Below are 12,345 nucleotides of genomic sequence, written 5' to 3'. Positions count from 1 at the left end.
CCCACAGCATCACCTGCGTCCCTTTTCTGTTACACTTAGCAAAATGTTTAGTGTCTTACTGCATATATTTCATTAGATGTGTTGTGCACGACCGAACAATAAGGGCATTTTGTTTTGGTTTTGGACCACTCCTGCGCACACACAGGAACCTAAATCTATGCTAGCAATGGTCTGAGCAGAATACATTTCGATACTCCTCCAGGCAGAATGGACATTCAGAGTTTGAAGATGCGCCCACTGCCATCCTCGGATACAGCTTGTTTATTCCAGGTTTGGGTGAAAAGCTGTCAGCTGCAAAGTCATCTGTCACCGATACTATACTCTGCAAATGGAAAAGAAGAAGAAGAAGAAGAAGCCATCATCAATATACACTTGATTTAATTTCTGCTGATCCTGCTTTTCCCTAGAGCAGAAAATGAAATTTATACAAACATCAGCCAGTTGGTCAGGTCAAATTAATGTGTCTCCTCCTGACTTAGGTTGCACATACTCTGTTTCCATGATATCCTTTCCTCTCCTGTAAATTCCAACACTAGCAAATGCTATGCTTTCAGGATGATATACTTATACGGGGCTGGATTGTTGAATGTTGCAACCCTAAACATATTCTCTTGGCAGTCAGGCCCATTGAGTGGAAGAGCAGTTGTTGGTTTCCATGTATGTTCATGTAATTATTGTTGTTTTCCATGTATGTCATGCTGTATTGTTTTAAACACTCGATAGGAAGCCGCCCAGAGTGGCTGGGGTATAAATAAGTAGTAGTAGTAGTAGTAGTAGTAGTAGTAGTAGTAGTTGTTGTTGTTGTTGTTGTCGTCGTCGTCATCATCCTCCAGGAGCACCTTTATCTGTGTCTGGCTCTAAATATTGGGGGAAATTCTGTTTTGAACGAGTAAATGAACCTTTGAGGGTAGGATACTTTAAAAAGGTGGAAGTGGAGGGGATAATTAATTGAGCAGGATAGATAACATGCTATGGTAATTAGATGAGAGGTAGAAAGAAAGAAAGAAAGAAAGAAAGAAAGAAAGAAAGAAAGAAAGAAAGAAAGAAAGAAAGAAAGAAAGAAAGACCACAACAAGCTTAGAAAAACACCCCACACATTTTGCTGTAATTCTTAATAAAGGAAAGAGCTGGTACAAATCATTGCTCCCTAAATCTGAAATGGTGCCAATATTTGTAACAGCAACTCAAAGAAACCGGTCAACTGGCCAGAGAAAAATGTGCCTGCTGGAAAATAATGACATGTCGACTGAAACACAAAAGGAAAAGACTACAAACTGATCCTTAAAAAGCACACTTAGGTTGTTTTGCTTTTTTCCAGGGAGGCAGAACCTGGGAGAGGTAAACAAAAGCACTTGTCTCCTCTCACAATTGCACCACAAGGTATCCTGCAACCAAATCAGTCCTTATTCCATGGAACTAGACAAATATGGATCACATTCTTTAAAATAACCCCAGGAGGACGAGCCACTGATCTTAATTCAAGGGAGCAATTCTTAGCCATTAGGTTATTTGTGGAAGTTTTAGCGTTTATGTTACTCGCATAATAAACACACCCTAAATTTACACACTACTGCCAGATTGACTGCTGTCTTTCAAGGTTATAGTTGCAAATTTCTAAGGGGAGAAAATGCTGAATCAATACCCACATTGATTTATGCAGAGTATGTATCAATATTACCCTCTTCTGATTTTTCTGTCTCTCACAAAGCTCATCACAGGCTAGTCAGCAATCTGGGAATGTAAGAAAACAATTCCTTCAAGGTGATTCATTGTCTACTAGGTACCCAGTAAACCTTAGCAGGGTCTTGTGAATCAAAGAGTATTTGAGGGCAATGATTCCAAATCTTACTTAGATATACTATATCCCCTCATGCTGACAGTTTGTTTCCTGGCAACTAATGCATGAGGTTCCAATTACTTGGGATAGATACAAACATTTTTTACCCCAACACTGATACCTGCGACTGGAGGTGTTCGATGAGAAGAAAATGTGCACACATTTTCTTCATACATCAAGTTATTGTTATATTTATACCTCGCGTTTTAGCCAATTGAGTACTCAAAGGGGTTTATTGTTATAATCCATGACAGTACATGAATGAAATAAGGTTTCATTCAGGTAAAATGCTGAAGGGTGTTTCTGAAGTAGGGATGGGGAAGATACAGTGGTGCCCCGCAAGACGAACGCCTCGCAAGACAGAAAACTCGCTAGACGAAAGAGTTTTCCGTTTTGGAGGTGCTTCGCAAAAAGAATCTCCTATGGGCTTGCTTCGCAAGACGACAATGTCTTGCGAGTTCCTGCTGGTTTTTTTTTCCTCCCCCCCCCCTTTTTCTAAGCCGCTAAGCCGCTTATCAGCTGATCCGATCAGCAGATAAGCCGCTAAAAGCCAATAATAGCGCTAATCCGCTAATCCGTCAATGGGCTTGCTTCGCAAGACGAAAAAACCGCTAGACGAAGAGAATCACAGAATGGATTCTTTTCGTCTTGCGAGGCACCACTGTATCCAATTCAGTTCATATTTAAAGGTGGCCCTGCAGGATTAGAACGTTAAGAAACAACATGCAAACCTGTGGTGGCCTGGGAATCGGACTCAGAGGCTGAACCTGAGGAATCCCAGCCTGCACAGGAGTCCCCACCTCCAGGGCCGGCTGAGCTGGGGCAGGGCCTTGAACCTGAAGGGCCCTCCCCTGTGCCAGATCCTCAGGAGCAGACACCAGCTGAATCTGCTCTGGCTCCGGAGGTGATCGAGGACCCATTGCCTGCAGGTGCTCCTCTCCCAGCCCTGTCAGGGGAAGGTGAGGCTGCCTCTGGGTCCGGTAACCCTCCAGCCTCTCCTGAGCTGCAGAGGCTCAGGGCAGAGAGGCGGAAGGAACTAAGTTCCCGCAGGAGGAGTGCTTGCATCCAGGCCAGGAGAGGCAAGTCACCTGTGGACCGGGGCCGCCCTATGCCTCAGAGGAGATAAAGGCCAGCCCGCCCAGTCCCAGGTTGCGGGAGCAACATCGTTGGTTACCTGTTCCTGCTGGCACCCTGTCCTGCTTTCTGTCGGAGTTCCTGACCACGCCCGACTTCCTGCCTTGGACCCTGCTTCAGCCTCGGACCGGACACGGACCACGCCGCACGGTAACCTCTCCGGGACCAGCACAAAACCGTAGCACTGCCATCCTTCAAAATTTACACTTCTCTGAATTTTGCAATGCAGTCCTTCAAACAAGTTGTGTGTACCAAGTTGCATATCCTAGGGTACAGTGCATAAAAATGCAAATATTACTGAAAATAACACGCAAAAAATGCATTATATTACGGAAATTTGCTATGCAAAAATATGTATCTTAGGCAAAGATGCATACAAACGTGCATATTATGAGAAATTTGCACTAAAATGCTGGTGAATTTTCAGGAGGACTTAAAAAAATTTCAGAAACTGATGTAGGAATGTGGAGAATTAGACTTCTTAAATGTGGGGGGGGTGAGAAAAGAAGAGAAACTGAAACTGACAGAGTTGCCTGCCCCCACACTGAAGTCAGAGCTGGAAGAAGAATCCTGATTCTGTTTAAGTTGATTTATTATTTTTAGCACCCTTGGATATAACTGTGGACATCCAAAACAACTTACAAGCTTATAACTAAGAAAGCAAAAATAACCAACAATCATTATTTAAAAATATCAGTTTGGGGTGGCAGCAGAGAAAAACCACATCGGAAATTCAAAATGATTATTTTAAAAAGCAAGTTGAGAAGCCAAGCAGGAAAATTAGAGATATTCAAGAACTAAAGGCTTGCTGAGGCAAGACATTTAACATCTAAATGCTAAAAGACAAGCTGAACAGTTCTTCAAGGGGAGGTAATTCTGCAATCTTGGTGCCACCACCGAAAAGGCCGCGTCAAGGAGAGCCACTCATTCAACCTCACAGAGCCTCAGGTGCCAATCTTCACCAAAAACTTCAGAAGAGTCTTGCTGGATCAGACCTGAGGCCTATCTATCTCGGCCTCCTTTGCCTCACAGACTCTTCTGGAAACCCCACAAGCAGGACAGAGGGATGGGCTGTAGCTCAGAGGCAAAACTTTGCAAATTGTTGCTGGTTCAATCCCCAGCAGCTCTAAGCAGGACGTCTGAAAGCCCAGAGAAGCTGCTGTCAGTCGGTGTAGACAATACTGAGGTGATCCGGTCTAGAGCAGCTCTTTCTGTAAGGTCAGGGCCAAGAAACCCGTTCTCCCTGCTGCGTCCTGCTCCCATCCCAATCACATAATAATGGCCAGTCGTTATGGGGGCCCTGTTTCTTTATCACCTCAGGCAACAACCTCATAATAGCAGCCCACCTGCAAGGAGAGAAGCCCACCATGGATTAGCTATCGCCTCCCATTTTATGGATGCTTCATTTAAACCGGAACATGTTGTCAACATAGCCTCTGAGGAGCCACTAGGGTGCCGAAAAATACATCAGGTGCTAGATGATGTGCCCTCCCCATTGTTAAGGGGTCAAAACTTACAGCTGGAAATGTCTGTGCATATAAAAGCCAGACTTCTGATCACTATTCTGATCATAGCTGTCAACCGTCCCTTAGTTGGCGGGAAACTCCCTTATTCCAGCGCCGTGTCCCACTGCTGTCCCTTATTGATGATGTCCCTTAAATTTCCCGGGTTTCAAAGGAAGCAGCTCCTCTCCCTCCCTGCCGGCCAGGGAGGAGGGAGGCTCCAACTGTGTTGCTTGGCTGCGTTGCTCACCCAATAAGGAGTCTAAGAATGACTGGGGGGTGGAGCTTGCATGCCTTGTGCCGATCAAATCGGCCACATTGCCTGGGGACTCGCCTTTGCTCAGCGCTTCCCAGCGGAGAGGTGATGGTGGTTTTCCTTGCTGTATCCCTTTGCCGGGTTGCTGTGCTGTGGGAACCACCACTTGAGGTTTCGTTTGGCTGCTGGCTGGGCTTTCTGCCTTTGGCTCGGAGGGGCTCAGAAGTCGAACATATCTGTGCTTGGAAAATCCCTTATTTTGGTTGCTGATCCCTTATTTGTGAGGCTGCTGGTCCCTTATTTTCAAATCTGACAGCTATGATTCTGATGCAGACAGGCAGCGAATGGCCTGGTCCTACCAAGACAAGCTTAGGTGAGTCCCAGTGAGTTTGCCAAGGGCTTATCCAAGCTGACTTTTTGCCCTGCTCTTTCCAAGTGCAGTTCCATGTCCAATTCCCCACCTCCCCCCTCGACCCAGTACTTTCCCCGTACTTTCCAGGCATGGTCTGCACTTTAAAGCTCCCTCTCCAAGCACCCTTTCCCTGCGAAAACCCGCTCTTTAAAGCTGAGACGCAACAAATGGCAATTTGTTCTCCCCCCCACGGATGGCTGTTTGCTCTGATTCAGCTTTAAAGAGTGGGTTTTCGCAGGCAGAAAGAAGGGTACTAAGACTTGTTTCTGAGTAAGTATGCATAGAATGGTGAAACTGCCCCCAACTCTATAGGGCCGAGGTGCCCTCCGCCCCCTCAATATTTGTTGGCAGGGGGTGAGCCCCCCATATGTTGAGGGGGCAAAGGAGGCCTCCCCCTGAGATGTGCACATGACATGGCATACAGTCTAGCAACATCTGGAGGGCCACAGTCTCCCGCCTCCCCTACTTTGGTCAGCCCTCCTGGATCCTTCATCCTTTTCCTTTCCTTTCCAAAATCTGGACTCTTGCAGAAATCAGATCACACTCTTATACTGGCATCAGGGGTGCTGATTACATTGCTATCGTTGATTTGTAAAGCTGAGGAGGGCGAAAAGTTGCAAATATTGCAAGGCAATAGCGAGGGACAGCCCTGGGTCTGCTGACAGAGTTTTTGAACAAGCTGTTGGAATGCACCTCTAATAATTAAAGTGTTGAAGAGCTCGTTCCCCTTGCAGCATTCTTGCTCTGAAAACTGGACAGCTTATTGCCATTTAAGGAGTAGGTTTAAAATTGCAAGGCAACTTCCCGTGTGTGTGTGTGTGTGTGTGTGTTGAGGTTTGGCAGCACAATGAGGGCTCAGAAAGCGTTGAGGGAGATGAGGCCAAGGTTTCATGTATTCATGAACGAAAGGGAATGTTCTCAATGCTTTTTCAAAGGCATTTATTTGTGGGTTTGCATTGATTCTTTCCAAAAGGATAGTCACGGTGCAGGCCAAGCCTATGCATGTCCTCTCTAGGGGAAGTCCTGCTACGGTCAACAGAGCTTTCCCCATTGAACTGTCCATAACATTCAAGCCAAGCAGATGAATCTATTGCGTTTTTTGCTGAGTTGCATGGGGCTTTCTCCCAAGCAAGTTTGACTAGGATTGTAGTTTTAGAGTTTGCTCTCATTAACCCTTAACTCTGCACCTAGTGCATTCCCGTGGTGAGGAGGAATGGAAGTCTCCCCAGAATGTCTGCCTTATATACATTATTTACACAATGGGCCCCACATGACTGGCTAATTCCGGGATTCTCCTGTAGGCCAATCAGGTTGCGGATTCCCTTCCACCTGGAGCTGGATTGGGTGGCTCCTGTGGACCAATCAGACTGCTGCATTCTGGATCCTATTGTTCTAGGACCAATCAGATTGCTGCATTCTGAATCCTATTGTTCTAGGACCAATCAGACTGCTGCATTCTGGATCCTGTATACAACTCAGTACATAACACCACAGCTGGTTTTTTACAGCTGCATTCACACGCATTCAGAGTTGAGCTTGTCGTTTCTTGGCAAATACTGCTGTTTGACGTCTAACCCTTCCCCGCCCCCCCCCAAAACCCACCCTATTTCAATCCATCTAGAAAACCAGTCATTTAGTCATGTGGAGTAAGTGGCAATTTGTGCCTCAGAGGCAGACCTTACTCATGTGCAAGTTCATGGATGGTTTGGAGTTCAGGGGTGGCGTTGCAGGGGCAGGGAAACCAAAAAGGTCATGGATGATTTGTGAAGACATCTCCTCTTAGTCTCCAGTGTGACAACACCTTGCAAAGGAGGTTTGAACTGCAGTGGGGAGGGGGGGCAGGGGGCGGAGGGATGACCTTGCTGCATCCTAGGACGCTAAAATGAGCCCAACCTGAGGTTATTGCTGCGAGAAAGCAACAATCAAGTTTCCTGTGGCACTTAAAAGGCTAAGGGTCTGCTCAGTTTCCCAGATGCCTGGGGGCATGACTGTTACTCATTCCATCATCATCATCAATCTGGCCAATTCGGTTGCCAATAAATATTGCTGCAAACATTTCTGAGGTCATGGTCTTTCCTACGAGTGGCTCTTGTCCAGGTTTCTTAATTGTCCTACTTTAAATGTTGTGAGGACCCTAGGGTAAAGGTAAAGGGACCCCTGACCATTAGGTCCTGTCGTGGCCAACTCTGGGGTTGTGCCGCTCATCTCGCTTTACTGGCCGAGGGAGCCGACGTACAGCTTCCGGGTCATGTGTCCAGCAGGACTAAGCCGTTTCTGGCAAACCAGAGCAGCGCACGGAAATACCGTTTACCTTCCCGCCGGAGCAGTCCCTATTTATCTACTTGCACTTTGACGTGCTTTCGAACTGCTAGGTTGGCAGAAGCAGGGACCGAGCAACGGGAGCTCACCCCGTCGTGGGGATTCGAACCACCAACCTTCTGATCGGCAAGTCCTAGGCTCTGTGGTTTAACCAACAGCGCCACCAGCGTCCCTCGTGAGGACCCTACACCCTTTTAAAATGTGGTTTGCGGGGGGCGTTATTTGGTGGTTGTTTTTATTTTGATTATGTATTTTGATCTTTTTGCCTGGCGTGCTCTGGTCCATGGGGTCATGAAGAGTCGGGCACGACTAAACGACTAAACAACAACATTTTGATGTTTTATATTTTGATCCTATTCTGTGAACTGCCCTGAGACCTCCAGGTATGGGGCAATATATAAATCCAATAAATCACCATCAACAACAACAACAACATTATTATTATCTTTATATCACACCTTTTCCCCAGACTGGGACTGGGTGGATTATGCAAATTAAAACAGTGCAGATAAAATACAACAAGCAGTCTGGGGTGATGGGGAATTCTGGTCCGGCATTTGGAGGCTGCCTTTGTGGCGTACTGTGTTTCTCGCGATGCATTCTTTGCACACTTTTAGCTATGGCATGGCCAATGTGCAGTAGTGAGCAATGCCATGCAGTGGGGGGGGGGGGAGCATTAGAAAGCAGAGCATTTCAAATGGAAAAGAAAGTTCTCCAACATTCTAGAATGTCTGGAATGCTGGTGGCGGCGAGTGGGAGCTGGACCAGAAGACTCCGAGGTCAGCCAAAACTGAAATGGGCTGCACGAGGCAAAACGTGGAAAGTTCATTGCGAAGACCTCCTGTCCTAATAACGCCTGTCAAGGCATGGCTGTTTTTCCCCTTTCCTGTATGAGTCCATGGCAGCCAAAAGGCTACACCAGGGAATTAGAGCACAGTTCCTGTTACCAGTAACTTATTCAGCATGTCTAGTTTTCCAGAATGTTTTACGGTCTTTATATCGTTTGGCCTTCATCCTCATCACATGCAGAGCCAGTGTGGTGTAGTGGTTAAGAGCGGTGGACTTGTAATCTGGTGAACCGGGTTCGCTTCCTCGCTCCTCCACATGCAGCTGCTGGGTGACCTTGGGCCAGTCACACTTCTCTGAAGTCTCTCAGCCCCACTCACCTCACAGAGTGTTTGTTGTGGGGCAGGACTCTTCTTCTGGAGCAGAAAGAGGACCACTTTGAGCCCCAGAGGTCCAGACATCTCAGCTTTGAATCAGCCTCCACAACCTCAAGAGCTGCCGGCCACTGGTTGAGAAGGAGAACAATTCTGAAGGCATCTTGAGCTGCCGTGATTGCGCAGAGGTTTTCCCCTGGAAAAAGCCAAACATTCTGGGTTGTTTGCAGATGAGAGTTCAGTTTGGAATCAGCACTGCTCATGCATGCAAGGCTTTGTTTTGTTCTTGCAACTTCCACGCAACTACAGGCTGGCCTGTACTTTCCAAATCTTTAAATCAGATTTCCCCTTACCTCAAACAATTTAATAAGTCCACAACAACCTGCTATAAATCTGCAGCTACCTCTGGCATGGAAACTCATTAATACATTGCGGGTGGATAGGCAGTTGGTCACTCGTGTGGTGATGTTTGAGTAAGCAGTTGCTATCACCACCTCTCACTTCCTCCTCTAGTTTCAACCGAGCCAATTTTTTCTTGGGGGCCCATAATACTAAATGGAAGACACCTGTTTTTTACCAATTGACATACACTAAAGGTATGCCCAGAGGGACGCGGGTGGCGCTGTGGGTTAAACCACAGAGCCTAGGACTTGCCGATCAGAAGGTCGGTGGTTCGAATCCCTGCGATGGGGTGAGCTCCTGTTGCTCAGTCCCTGTTCCTGCCAACCTAGCAGTTCGAAAGCACATCAAAGTGCAAGTAGAGAAATAGGTACCGCTCCAGTGGGAAGGTAAACGGCGTTTCCGTGCGCTGCTTTGGTTCACCAGAAGCGGCTTAGTCCTGCTGGCCACGTGACCCGGAAGCTGTACGCCGGCTCCCTCGGCCAATAAAGCAAGATGAGCACCACAACCCCAGAGTCGGTCAGGACTGGACCTAATGGTCAGGGGTCCCTTTACTTTTACCTTTAAAGGTATGCCCAGATTCCAACAAACCAGTTCAGAGGAGTTATTTTCTCAAGATCTCTACAGAGTAAACGTGCATGATTACCTTGGAGCCCGTGATCACAATAAACAGATCAGACTTTTTAAAATAATAATTCTGAGGGGGTTTTTGTAAATAACTTTAGTATTCCATTGGTGTTGCGGTTCTATTGGTGGGGAGAATGCATCATTGAGCTGTTAATAGTTTTGGGAGCAATCTTTTGCATATTGCCACTCATCTCAGATCCAGGCAGCAAATCAAAGAGCAGATCAATATAGCTAAATATCACCATTGCACAAGACCTCAGTATTATTATTATTTTTTTAAAGAAAATGGATATTGCCCATGTCCACAAAACACGAAAGCCTTTATTTTTCCTGCTGCAAAACATAACTGAAGATGTTTGCTCTTGGGTTGTGGTTGTTTTTATTGTGATTATGCATTTTGTGGTTATATGTTCTGATTTTATTCTGTGAACCACCCTGAGACTTGCGGGTATAGGGTGGTATATAGATAAAAAGGTAAAGGTAAAGGTACCCCTGCCCGTACGGGCCAGTCTTGACAGACTCTAGGGTTGTGCACTCATCTCACTCTATAGGCCGGGAGCCAGCGCTGTCCGCAGACACTTCCGGGTCATGTGGCCAGCGTGACGAAGCTGCTCTGGCGAGCCAGCGCAGTGCAGGAAACACCATTTACCTTCCTGCTAGTAAGCAGTCCCTATTTATCTACTTGGACCCAGGGGTGCTTTCGAACTGCTAGGTTGGCAGGTGCTGGGACCGAGCAACGGGAGCTCACCCCGCCGCAGGGATTCGAACCGCCGACCATGCAATCGGCAAGTCCTAGGCGCTGAGGTTTTACCCACAGCGCCACCCGCGTCCCCGGTATATAGATAGAATAAAGTAAATAAAACAATCTTGCATATCTCTTTCAACGGTGATGGTGGAGAAATATTTTAATAAATGTGTGTGCACAGGAGTAGAAATGCCAGCATGTATGCCCAGAATGGGGGGGAAGTAGCAGATATTGGGGGGGGGGGGAGAGAGAAATTGAGAGAAGAGACAAAAGCTCTTCCCACTGGTATGGGTGACAAGCAGAAGAATAGCTATAAATAACCTGTGATGGAAAAGAGTGGAATGTGTGGCCGTTCGCATGCCAACTGGGCACACAGATAAACCAGATCTGGACACCCCATTTGTTGCAATATAAAGCTCCCATCGAGAGGCATGCTCTGCAGTCCGAGGAAAGATGGAGGAACTGCAGGCAAAATAGAGGATTGGATGATGGGACCGTATGGAAGCGAAGGAAGCACGACAACTGTTATGTACTGAAGTTCTCACCCTGGGCCAGCAGGGGGATACTGTAGATAGTTATGCAAATGAAGGATCGAAAGTGGCGTTCAGTGATTGGATAGTTTTAGAAAGTTGCTACAGTTACATTGTTCTGGAGAGCTATATAAGCAGGCTGACTGAACCCTTCAGTTCAGTTCTGTCCTGGCCTGTGAATAAACAAGAGCTGTTTGAAGAATCGCTGTGTCGTCTGATGTGTTCACCCAGAACTTAACAACTGCACACTAACTGCCTCCTGCTGAAGCATCCTATGCTTAGGATCGCAGCCTAAATGACAACTGGCAGAAGGTAAGAGAGCAGTCGCCTGAGCAGTCAGTTCACAGCAGGCCAAGACTAGAACAAGGGACCTCCTGATTCATGGCCCTGCAACCTCAGCTCTGCGCCACACCAGCTCTGACACAAGAGAGCGGACTATGTTGTTGTTTAGTCGTTTAGTCATGTCCGACTCTTCGTAACCCCATGGACCAGAGCACGCCAGGCACTCCTGTCTTCCACTGCCTCCCGCAGTTTGGTCAAACTCATGCTGGTAGCTTCGAGAACACTATCCAACCCCCTCGTCCTCTGTCGTCCCCTTCTCCTTGTGCCCTCCATCTTTTCCAACATCAGGGTCTTTTCCAGGGAGTCTTCTCTTCTCATGAGGTGGCCAAAGTATTGCAGCCTCAGCTTCATGATCTGTCCTTCCAGTGAGCACTCAGGGCTGATTTCCTTAAGAATGGATAGATTTGATCTTCTTGCAGTCCATGGGACTCTCAAGAGTCTCCTCCAGCACCATAATTCAAAAGCATCAATTCTTCAGCGATCAGCCTTCTTTATGGTCCAGCTCTCACTTCCATTCATCACTACTGGGAAAACCATGGCTTTAACTATACGGACCTTTGTTGGCAAGGGGATGTCTCTGCTTTTTAAGATGCTGCCTTTGTCCCAAGGATCAGGCGTCTTTTAATTTCATGACTGCTGTCACCATCTGCAGTGATCATAGAGCCCAAGAAAGTAAAAATCCCTTCATGCATCACTGCCTTGCCATGGCGAAGGGGCTTGAATAACTCAGAGAAGCTATGAGCTATGCCGTGCAGGGCCACCCAAGATGGACAGGTCATAGTGGAGAGTTTTGACCAAACCTGATCCACCTGGAGCAGGAACCGGCAAGCCACTCCAGTATCCCTGCCAAGAAAACTCCATGGACAAAGGCAACAGAGCGGACTACAGACTCACATAATTCATCAGGCAGAGCCACAACCTCCTTAAAGGGCAGGCAATCAAGCCGGCTGACGTTGCGGCGAGTGTAAAATTTTCAAATAATTTTGAAAAAGTATCATTATCTCTCCAAGCTGCAGTGGAGAGGGCAAGTTCACAATCACACAGAATTCCCCCCAACGCTCAACCCGAGGATCATCAGCAAG

Source organism: Podarcis liolepis (genome assembly GCF_965112155.1).
Source record: "Podarcis liolepis genome assembly, chromosome: 1".
Lineage (NCBI taxonomy): Eukaryota > Metazoa > Chordata > Lepidosauria > Squamata > Lacertidae > Podarcis > Podarcis liolepis.
Note: the sequence above shows the minus strand (reverse complement) of the source record.